The following is a 12,885-nucleotide window of genomic DNA, read 5'->3' as shown; positions in this document are numbered from 1 at the left end:
CTTTCAAGGCATAAATGCCGTAAGTCGTACTAACTATGTACCAAGGAATTTCAGAACTTTCATTGAAGACTCTATCTAGTACTTTGTTCCCGCCCAAATATGACTTTGAGTAGCTCTACTTCCCTCTCAAAACTACTTCCCTTTTTTATATTTGCGCTAACCTTTCTGTGTATTCATTCTACTGCACACCATGTCTACTTCTCGAACGCCTAGCACTACCATTGACTCTGTTAGCATTTTTAACAGTTATACTATAGACGATCAAGCATGGATTCCATCTTGTATAACTATCGGAAGTTGGGTTCTACTGCAAACTAGGAGGAGGAAGAGGAGGCAATGCAATGATTTCGTGGAGGCTTTCAAGGGTCAAGTTAAAGAGTTTAAAGTGTGTGCACAAAGCAAGCGGGTGAAAGTGGTCCTCATACAGCATGCTTTCCAGCATGCAGACTTAAGGTTGCAAACATCTCCTCCAAGTTTTCCAAGGCATCGACCCAGCTGTAAGTTATTTCAGCATCTCTCTTAGTGCATGATTATATTCGAATGTTAAGTGGTGGATATCATCTTTGGTATGTTTCAGATATTTATCTATCGAATAGGACAGATTGGCAACGAGTTGAGAGTATAGTTGGGATTTTTGATGCTTTCCATGCATTTATTGGTGAGCAAATGTACCGAGGAAGACAACACAAGGAACTTGCAGATAATGGAATTTTCTTTTATGATATATCATATGTGGAACCGAGAACTTCCATTGGTTGAGGTCATGTAGCTCCTTTGTCACTTCCATCCTTTGACAGCAAGGATTGGTCCCTGCCTACTTCGCAAACTAGTGAAAGCTTCAGGAATAAGTTGTTTCAGGATATACAAAAGTCCCTCAAGTATTCAATTGCCACAAAAATAGTTCGGCTCACACTATTTATGCCTCTTGAAGTGTTTGCAGATTTTTTCTTCGATGAGCAAATAAGAACTACCGCAACAATGTTCATTTGCAAGTCTGAGAGCTGTTTGGACTTTTTAGATGATAACTAGGATAGGAAACAATCACAGAACAAAATCTGTATTTTGCAAAATAAGTCCATAATTTGCAAGTTCATTATAAGCTCTCAAAATTTCTTAGTATCGTTTTACTATATTAGATATCATCTTCTTAGTGGGCAGCTTATTCCACTCGACCAAGATACAGAGAACAGCCTCGAGAACAAACCTTTATCAATGGAGCTCTACTTTCGAGACAACCTACTTACTGTGATGGAGACAATGTCAAGCACAACTCTGGCACAGCTCAGGATAGATCTTACATGTGAAGAACTTCCACTTTTGCCAGAATTGTATGCATTCAGTCTCAACAATAGAAAGGTGCTTACTAAATCGATAAATTTTGATTGTCTTTAATACACTATGACTGAATCTAACTTTTTCTTCTTTTCAGATTCCAAGGCGCAAGGAGAAAACAACATTGTGCAAGGAGTCCATAACAAATACACTTCACTTAATTGCTTCCACCGAAAGCTAGGTCACATACCTTGTGCACGCAAAGAGCTTTGATGCCATGCAAACCATGATGTACTCTCCAAAATGACTAATGCAGAAATATTTTTTGGCGATCAAAAAATGTTTCAAAAATGTATATTTTCAATGTTTCAAAATTTACATATTGTGTTGTTTCTGTCAAGAGTAATTTGCTCCCTTTCCCAGCTATTGTCCTCTCCCCCGGTTTGTGCCACTCGTCCCCTGTGCTCTCCTCCGGTTTGTGCCACTCATCCCTTGCCCTCTGCTCCGGTTGCTCCCCTGTCCTCTTCTCCGGTTGCTGCTACCTCTGCCTTTGGGGACGCTGGTCTCGGGCATCCTTTCGCGTCGCTCGAAATCATGGGCCTCTTCCATGGCTTCCCATGCTTCTTGCACCTGTGAAGCTTCCCGTTGTTCTTGCTCTTGCCGTCGACGTGCAGCCCATTCCTCTACTTCTACGGCATCCCCATAATATTGGTGTATTGCTTCTTGCATATTTTGAACTTCTTCTTGAGTCTGATTGTGGCGTTGCGTCATTTCGTTAATGCGAGCCTCTTCGAACTCGTCAGCTCTCGCCGCTTCCTCTCTTGTTCGTCTCTTTACCGAGATTATAATATGCTGGATGGCCATTATAAAAAAATGTCGCACATCGTTGTTGGTGTAGTTATGTAATCGAAGTTCCTGTAGAAGCGTGATACAGACATCTGTTGCTTCATACATACGTTGCAGCAAACAATAAACAGCAGATTACTTACGTTCGGTATATCCATAATTTGACTGATGAGCAACATGGCATTCAAACAGGTTCACCAGCCACAGCTATAGTCATCAGTCTACGTGGGCACGGTTACCCGTTCGTGCTTGACTACATTTCCTAGATCATGTTCTAACAAAAGATGCTCTACACAACATACAAGTTTTTTCGCGGCACTACATACATAACCACTTGAGTCAGCAACACATTCCAAAGAGACACTACACTGCTTTCCAAATGTACCCAAATGGACCTTACGTTTTTACACGATCGTGAAACACCCTGCTTTGCCCGGATTTTGCGTAGTAAATAATCTTAGCTTCCATGTCAAATAACATCAGACTCCAATTATCACTACAAAGACACCATCAAAGATTAGAAGAGATTCGCAATACAAGATGTTTTTTACAAGGCAAGAAAATACTCACGCTTGATTGTACGTAGTGACTAGAAAGCTCGCTAGATCAAAGTTGACTCTGCTAAACCAGTTCATCAAACTCAAAAAGGAAACTGAGTTTTTCTACGGATTAGGAGATATAAGCGGATCTATTACGTATACTTTCTCTTGAACCTCAGGGGGCAGAAGCGAGACAACGTGGCTAACATGAACAAATGGCAAAGATAAGACTTGAACACCAAGTGAGTCAATACCGAGTGAGTGGGACAGCTATCGAATTTCATAGGCCACTGATTCGCTTGGTATTGACCATTGTCTTGGTTAAAATGAAAAAGAACTTGACGACTACCGCAAAGACATGGGTCAATAACGAGCGAGTCAGCGGCGGATTCCAATCCCATAAGCAACTGACCCGCTTGGTATTGACCCATGTCTTTAAGGTAGTGAACCATTATAAAGAGAAACTTGGCAACTGCCACAGAGACATGGGTCAATACCGAGCGAGTAGTACCAAAATTCAATTTCATTAGCCACTGTCTCGCTTGGTATTGACCCATGTCTCGGTAGAGACCCATTTAATGAGCATAAGAATTAACGAGCATGAGAATTACCACAAAGCAACATTGACGACCTCATTTGTTGCGAGCGAGTCGGTGAAATTGCGCATGCACATGAAGTCTACATTATCGAGGTTGGTAATGCAGGCCTCCTCTAACCTTGCAAGCAGCTGTATGTGCGCATGCAGAGGCGCTGAGCTCAACAAAATTCTCAACTCCTCTTAATTATCCTCGTTGATTTGATCTAAAATAATTTACTCATCCGATACGTTGGATGGCCCTTCTGATGCAGAGCCTTGTCCTTCCCTTTCTTGAGCTGGCTCCCTGGTTGCCTCAGGCTCCTCCCTAACACCCTCCCTAACAGCCTCAGGCTCCGGATCATTTTCCTTCAATATTCGTTGCTCCATAGATGCGTGAGGCTCCACCCTGACCTGCTCTTGTCCCTCATCATCCACGATGGGCTGCGAATCCTCCATGACTTGCTCATTTTGGTGTCTAGCTGGCTCCTCGATAACTATCTCTGTTTCTTCCATGAATGTCTTGGGATCCACTCTGGCTTGCTCTTGGCCCTTTTGCTCTTGGCCCTCTGCGGCTATCTCAGCCTGCCCATCTGTGTCGTTTCTCTCGACTGATGATCGGGTCCTTCGGCTGTTTGTTTTAGCCCTAGACGGCTTTGTTTGTCGTGCATGAGGATGGAGAGAGGGGATGTTGAGAATATCCATGGTTCTACTATCCCGGATAGGCACTGGCTGAAGCAGCCCATCGTAGCGGAAACGAAGCCTACGAAGAGTATCAAAATCCCGTGGCATGATAGTGACCCAGTGTGCATGGGCAACCAGGATATATCCATCGCTGAAGAATTCCACGAGGTAGTCTTCAGCAATTTCTTCAAGGCAGAGGAGTGCACTGCTGGCCCATCGCATGCCGACTCTCCACTACTCGCAAATCTCCAGCACTACTCGCTGGAAAGGGAGACGTGGAATAGCAGGTTGAACGTGTCGTTCTATCCTGCACAGCTCTTGCAGTACACCTCTGTGCGCCTCATATTAGCATCTTCTTGCTTGAGCATTCAAAGATTCACCTGTTGCCCTCCTAGCACAGGCCTTTACACGAGGCATCTCTACAAATACAATAACACCAAAAGAAAATTCATTTGTCAGCACAAGGGACTTCAGATTTAAGGAAAGGTCAATACCAAGCGAAAAGATGGATAGGAAAGAGTTTCCTTGCCTTATTCGCTCAGTAGTGACCTCAGAAAATAGTAAACGTAGACATGACTTATATTTTCTGAGGTCACTCTTGAGCGAATAGGTGCATAGGAAAGAGTTTGCCTTGCCTTATTCGCTCGGTAGTGACTTCAAAAATAGTAATAGCAGATATCACTACCAAGCGAACAGGTTTGCAACCCCTGCAAAAAAATACTTTATTCGTTGGGTGGTGACCTTAGAAAAGTGTACAAGCAAGCGAACAGGTTTGCATCCGCTCATACAAAATAGCAATGTGAAGGAGATCTTAAATCGATGCGGTTCTAACTATCATGTCGTTCCCTCCGATCACCTCCCCTAATATCAGGGGGATGATACCATTGATTCTCTCTCCCACGTCCACCTCTCATGAAACCTCATGGCAGTACCACCCCTCACAGACCACTCACTCATAAGCCAGAGCCCAGGCTCTGCTTTTTAGGCATGTCTGAAAGTCTATTTAAGAAGCAGTCGTTTCAGAACCTCCCTCAGGGTTTCACAGAACAACTAAAAGAAGCTTAGGATAGTGGCGATGCCTTTCCAAGGTATACTCCCATAGCGCCAGCAACACCGCATCCGGGCCCTCCTCATGAGGTCCCCCCTTGGCCCTCCCACAATGTTACCTTTAATATTGCAGAGACAGGTTCTTTCTCCCTACCTCTCTCCTTCTTGTGTGTTGTTAACTGTGTGCGCACCGAAGCCACTGCTTTAGGGTAAAACCGCATGCATAATTACTCATTATGTGACCGTATTGCATTCATGGTTGGAATAATTACTCCTTATGTGGTGACCGTATCGCATTCATGGTTGGAATAATTACTCCTTATGTGACCGTGCCTGAGTTTGGGCATAGTGAGTGAGTAGGCCAATAAATCTATCACTGATAACATAATATGCTCTGTTCTTATCCACCTGTTCCGAATGCCACAAGATAGAACCAAGCGAATAGGGCCCTTCAGAGATTCTTGGGGGCCCTACTCGCTTGGTACTGACTCAACTAACGTCACCACTTATGACATTAGTGCATGGGACATAACCCATCGATATGACATTAGCGCATGGGACATAACCAAGCGAATAGAGTTGTTTGAAAATTCTTGGGGGCCCTACTCGCTTGGTTCTGACTCAACTAACGTCAACTCTTATGAATTTAGCACACGGGATAGAACCAAGCGAAGAGGGTCCTTCGGAAGTTCTTGGGGACCCTACTCGCTTGGTTCTGACTCAACTAACGTCACCTCTTATGACATGAGCGCACGGGGCCAAACCAAGCAAAATAGGACATTGAGGGGTACTCGAGGCCCAACATTCGCTTTGTTATGATACCAAATAGTTTTGTCTTGCTTTTTCTTTTAGTCATGGGGATCATAGTCCTGGAGACAGACGTGAGCGAGGATACATGTGAAGAAAAACTATTCACATTCTTATATAACGCCCGTGCTCATCACCGTGCACCAGAACTATCAGGAATGTTCAATGCAGAGTTTTCTATACAGAGGATTATAGATTTCTCCTTTGAGTACCTACAAAACCATTTGCAATAGTATGAGGCAGTCACTTGTGACAATTCCATGATAGTTGATGACATGAGATATGTGCACCCTGCCGACCTTGACCCTGACAAGAGTGCTTCAAGGAGACTGAATCGCTGTCTTGAAAAGTGTCCCTCCAATGCACTGCTTGTACAAGACAGGTGTATGAAGCACTTTAAAAAATGTCGATTATTGGAATTCTACCATGGGTTTGTCTGTTACTTATACTTGCAGACGGATGGCGAGTCAGAGACGTCCCAGTCGACAACTTTCGGTAGTTGTCCATTGGCGCCGGAGGAAGAGGTAGAGGATGTGGAGGTGCAATTCCATCCAGAAGAAGAGCGGGAAGAGGTACTAAAGGAAACATTTGATGCGGGCTTAACTCTTGTTTCTCTTGCGGATGCAGCAATAGGGTGCAGGCAAGAAAGACCAAGTATGGAAGTGACTTTGCCTCTCAATTGTGCCCCCAGCTTTGCTATGGCGGGCGACACCCACTATATTCTGCTCACAGATATCATACATGAGCTCAATATACGGGAGGACTACTGTCTAGCGGCAATTGCAAATTTTTGTGAGGCAGACATGGGGTTTGTGGACGATGATGGAGTGGACCAATATCTTATTGCTGACACAGCTGTTCGCGACTCACAGTTCACTTCAGGGTCACAAATGATTAAAGATACGTTCAATGAGGCGAAGTCCGGAGAGGCCAATTTGCCAACAGATGAGCAGTTTGAATTGAAAACAAAACATCTGGGCTTGGAAAACATGGGTAGACACGTGGCACCCGAAGATCATGTCATGAATAGTCAGTCTATTCACTTGTGGGGGAGGTCGATGCTGGAAATGGACGAGAATCAGATGGTAATTTTTTTTCGATCATTCAGATGGTATTAGAGATGGCTGAGTGATAAAATATCATGAACATTTTTTTTTGCTGCCAGGTGCTAGTGTATGACAATAGTTTCCTTAGAAGAGCGGGAGGCTCACGCCAAGGGCTTGTCACTGGAGTCCAAGGCAAGGATGTGGCGTTGTCTCACTACATCGGGCGTTTCAACCACAAAAAGGTTTGTAGAAACAATTCAAGTACTTGACAATTGTACTCATCTCACTTACGGCCCATAAATTCATTGCAATTATTATGTAGATCATAATATACCACAAGGAATATTCCGATGACAATGCAAAGTTCCCTCTGTTTGCAATGAAAGCTATTACAAGATTGTGTGTTAGGCACCCCCTCCCACTAAATGTAGAAAGAGTAATTCTAATTGAAAAAACGGTTTTCTCTACGTTTATTTGGCATTGGGTATGGGTGCCAGGCACTCAGAGCCCCCTATTTCATGTCCTACACAGCTCAGGCTCTGGCTGCAGGGGTTGAAGACCCGGAAAGCTTAGATCCATACAATAAGCGGCTGTTTCTAAGGGAAAGAAGACGCATGATTCCCGTAGGGATGCTTCCATCAACAGAGGAACGAGCTCGTCTACAGAGCTTGCACATCGAAGAGGTACAAAGTGAGGAGGAAGGAGGTGCATCGAAGAGGATAAAAACGATGGGCTCAGGTCCATCTTCTCCCGCTCCTGACTCGTGACTGGCGCCACCTCGCATGGCACTCCGCCGCATTTGAAGCTCCCCAAGCCATCTGTTTCTTCTCTTTGCGGATGTGTTGTAAAGACCGTGTAATTTCTGAACTCTTAAGAAGTTCCTTCTGCCTTGCTCTATGAATTAGTCGTTTATAAGTCCATTGGTGTAACTCTAATAGGCTATTGGCCTTTTCTTTTCCTCCCCCATGTCAAGTGTGCTTAAAATAACCTGTTCTTTCCATGTAGTGGGTTTTTTCCATGCCTTGTGTGGACCATATTGATAGTGAGCCATATGTCTTGGCAAAATATGGACCATGGTTGAACAGTATGTGCTGCATTGAAATAAAACAAAATGGTCAGTTGAGTACAATTTAAAATTTTGTTTTGTATACGTAGAATGCCAACCTACCATGTAATTTGTGATATGTTGCCCACCCCACCCTGCAAGGTAAGCCTTTTTCCAATCCAGTAAGGCTACTTGAAATGACGTGAGCTTACTTTGGTCCCAAGAATTTTGCTCAAGGTAGTGGAAAATTTTATCTAGTGATTTCCACACATTAGCCTTGTGATTCTGGATTGCCCCACCACCAGCATTGTCTTTAACCACTTTATGTAACTGTTTCCATTTGTTGAACAGGATTCTCCTTTCTTCTCTATCTGAATCTTTGAGGCTAAACCCAAGAAACCTTCTTGCCTTCACTCCGCCTATCGATGCTTTCCTCGGTACCTTGTACCAACTTTGAGACATCTTAGGGTCCTCTTCGATTTTGACATTGCCTCCATGCAAACGAATTTCTGAGAGCACTCCCTCTAATGCTTTGATCACTCTTTTCGACTCACTCTCTGGCTGTAATGTCCATGCAAAACATATGTACAAATGAACCACCTTTAATTATTCAACAGAGTGCATGAAGTGTACAAACGTGAACTCTACTCAGAGGAATATCAAGCACTGGTTTAAAAGTTTTATCTTGAAGATGTCTGTTGGGAGCTCTAATCCATTGCACACTCTCAAGTGATTGTGCATCAGCCATGCAATATAAGCATGGATTTGCCACAGCTGCTCCATGTGTTATGTTGTACATACACTTAAGAGTCTTTAAGTCACCTGCCATGTGCCATTCCACTGTGTAGTTGCCAAATCCTTCCACTGAAAGAACGGCTCCGTTTCTTTGTTCACTGATGATAGAAGGAATTTGGGTTTGACTAAAAACCCAATCGAGGATTTCAAAATTTTCCTTATCAACCTGCAGTGAAAAATGAAAACACAAAATCAACAACCAAATAATCAATATTTTGGTTATCAGAGATTGAACGAAGTATACCTGAAATGATCCTAGAGATAGAATGTTGTTTTCTGATTGCACGCTAAAGTATCGTGGATCCTCTTTCGTTATTGATGGATCCAGAGCTCTATTCATGAGGGTAATGGTGACTCTCTCCAACTTCTTGTTCTTCAGGACCTCGCACTCACCGAGCTTCAAAACAAACTTGAGAACCCCACCGCACTCGTCTCGACTGATGTCAAAGAAGTGAACTGCATACCTTTGCAATGCTTCAAGATCAATGAAGAGGTTGTTGTGCTCGTTAAACTGTACCTCTCTGCCGCCCTTGCCTAAGAACGTTGCTTCAATATGGAATGGTGACCCAAGTTTGTCAAACACCTCATCGTTTACGTGCCGACGAGTAGCCTTTACATGTGATGGCTTTGGCAACAATGATCCTCTCTGTAGTTTATTTTGAGATTCTTTAGATAATGCTTTAAAGAGTGTCCTGTATCCCATTTGCGAGATGCCACTCTCATCAAGTATTGCTTGCACTTCCATTGGTTCCAGCTGATTCTCGTTCATGAAGGAGGTAAGTAGCCTCCCTTTCAACTTACGAAATTTTTTCTGAGTTATCATCTCTTTAACTACTTCTTTTGGAACTAGACGACTGTAATGCACTCCGGCATTGAAGCCTGCACCGTTCGAGTTTGGATGCAGTAAAGAACTACCAAAAAAGCACAATGCGTTATGATCATGTATAGGAAAGTAAGTGTATCCACTTCTTAATGAAGCACATTGAAGAAACAAGCTTCGAGATACCTTAAAGCTCGTATTCGTTTTTTCAGGCCACCACTACCAACCTTCATGTTCTCAAGGTTGCACAGATCTTGTTTTCTTTTCCGACTACCAAGCACGATGTCTTTCTCTCGCAAACTTGTGATCTTCTTCTCAAGGCCTTGGATTGTCTCTTTGTTTGATGAAATCTTTTGAGAGCATGCTTCATTAAGTTTCTTCAGCTGCATGTTCTCCATTGCCAGGAAGTTTCTTTGCCTTTTCTCATTCAATCCTCTCATTTCCAAATGTTCGGTGTATCCCAATAGCCCATCCTTGACATCGCCTATGAAATGTAAGAGGTTAGTGATATTAGCAAAGGGAGGTGGTGCATTTGTCGTAGGATCCTTTGGATAAATAGACCCATCGGTCCACAAATCCAAATGATGTTCCTTGTTTGTCCTTCTAAGTTCTTTCTCCCGTTGAGATAAGAAAGACTCCCTCCTACGTTTCTGCAACGGTGCGTACTCTTGCAATACATCAACATGAAGATGATGTGTGTTCTTTCTTTGGGTAAGTGTTAAAGATGAAGGGGCTGAGGATTGTAAGTTCAAATTAGTGTTTTCATCACGAAAATATGCGTTCTCCATTCCTAGAGTTGATAGAGAAGAAGACGGAGAAATGCCTCTGGTTTTGGGAGGGAAAGCCATATTCTCAAGTTTAGAGTTGATAGAGTTCGTGTGGATTATGTTTCTGGAGGGAACGCTTGTAAGTTGGCATTTCAAATCATTAGTCATACGGTTAGTTGGATTCCTGACAAGAGAACGAAGGATAAGAATGATAAAGACAACGACTACCTACCAAAGAATGTCATTTTGGCTTTTTGTTGCGCAGAAAAGTATCACATAAAATGCACAAGTTAACATTTTCATTTTCTCTCTCTAAGCCGACGTGACACTTCTTACAGGGCCCAAAAGTGAGTCCAACTTTCTCCTAATGACTATCTACTGAAGAGAGTGGTGGGTGCTCTCTCGGTGGTGTAGACGCATTGGTAGAACCACTACCACATCAACCACCACCTCAAGGATGATGGCGACGTTGTCTTGAGGATGAATCACCTGTCGGTGTAGACGGCACACGAGCCCTAGGCATAGGGGGCACACTAGAGTGAGGTGTGGAGCAGCTCAATGTAGGGACCACACTAGTCCCGGGCGTAGGGTCGGTCGTAGTAGGTCTAGAGGTACCTGCACCTGCACCCCAAAGGTGTTGTGCCATGGCGATCTGCTCAGGTGTGAATTGAGACAAAAACGAGCCCATCTGCTCGGGTGACATGATGGCCGGAGTGAGTGGAAAACTAAAACTAGGAGAGTATGGCTCATCGTCATCGGCCATGGCTAATCATACACAAACAAAACACACAAAATAAGTTAGTTTATGTAAGAAATGCTTAATCAATACAAACAACAAATCAACAAAACTGCTACACAAATGAAACAAATCAACGAAACTGCTACATAAATGACCAAAATCTAAAGTGTATTGTAGACTAATAAAAAGAGCCATGCAAAAGGTTTCCTAGCAAAATTCATTAGTTAATCTCTCATCCTCTATGAGATCTGATGCAACAAAGATGTCTATCTCAATCTGTACTTCTGCATCTTCGTCATCGAACTCTACTTCTTCGTCGCTCTCCGCATCAGCTTCATTATTTGACACCTCATCTCTAGGTTCAGACAATTTCTCAATGCTGACATCCACCTCAAAATCTAAACTTAAAGTTGGAGTCGGTCCTACGCTTTGTTCATGAATCACCTCTTCGAGCTCAACATCCAATCCTTCACACACTTACTTGCTACATGGAGCAACTTGAACAACATAGGGCCAACAGGGTTTAGACAGATCATTCTCATCGGCTTTTGTCCATAGTGGATCGTGTATGAACACAACTTGTTCACAATGCTGCAGAAGTACGAGTGTATCCCGCACATCTGTCCACACCCGCCTAGAGTTCACTTGAATCAATCCACTCTTGTCTTTGTGCAGAGTTGCATTAGGGCTGCTGGTAATAACTTTGAACCACTTGACATCAAAGATAAACATATCAAACTTTCTAAAGCTAGTCTTCAAGATGTCTTGGATGTAGCCAAAGTATTCAAGTTGGCCAGTCTCTGTATTCTCATCCCTAGCACTACTCCTACTTTCTTGGACAAAGCTTTCCCTAACACCACTGTCAAAAGTGACCCTTTGTTCATCGATCCGTTGCACTCTGAAGTGCTTCCCATGCGACCACAAAGCTCCATACTTGTGATACTGTAGCCACAGAATTGAAATAGGCTAAAATTTATTAAAGCAAACTAATTTTCATGTACAACTCGAAAAGGAAGTTGTAAAATGTACATGCCAATCGCAACCCCTTGACATCTCTTCTTCCTCTTCAGTAATCAACACTCCACTCCTCTTTTCCTATGAGAGTGTCGCATCTAACCACAAACCAGTCGGAAAGTCAAGCAATTTATGAAGATGGTCTAGAAAAGGAAGGTTTCTAGTTGCACGGTTGCACTTGAATTGAAGGCGATCCCTCAAACATTGTTGCTTTTCCCCTTCGTATCTCTCTAGCCACTTTTGCATGATGTCTGAGTTGAGAAGGCAAAATCTCATAGACTTTTCTCGCATTGTAATGTCCATCTTCCTAACGATGCTTTGTCCCAGCGGCTCGTCCCCTGTCACCTTGACGTTGACCTCAATAGTCCACACTCGGGGCATCTCTGGATCAATTGAGACCAAAATTTCACTGATGAGGACAAGAGACTCTTGTACAAGCCATCCTTCGGCCATGCTACCCTCAGGGCAAGCCCTTTGATGAACAAACCCCTTTAAAGTCTTCATAAATCTCTCCAAGAAGAACATCCACCTGCTATGGACCACCCCAGAAATTGCAACTTCATTGACCACATGCACAAGTACATGCATTTGGATGGTAAGAATTTATGTTGGAAAGTACTTCTCTACCATGCACACTGCTTCAGTAGCATTTAAGCATGGTGCATCAATGATGTCTTCTCTTATCTCTTTTGAATTGATCCAGCGTACCAACTCACTGATTTTGTAGATTGTTCTTCTATTTTCATCTGTCAAACAACCCTTTATGACAATTGGTAAGATGAACTGTAAAAATTTGTACCAATCGTGGGACTTAAGACCATTGATATTGTCATCTCTCGTAAAAGCCGTTTTCAAACATCGCATGCACCCTGTGGGAGTCTTGAATGAAG

This window comes from Adiantum capillus-veneris, chromosome 2 (assembly GCF_014529385.1).
Source record: "Adiantum capillus-veneris isolate H3 chromosome 2, ASM1452938v2, whole genome shotgun sequence".
Taxonomy (NCBI): Eukaryota; Viridiplantae; Streptophyta; class Polypodiopsida; order Polypodiales; family Pteridaceae; genus Adiantum; species Adiantum capillus-veneris.
This window is presented reverse-complemented; position numbering follows the sequence as displayed.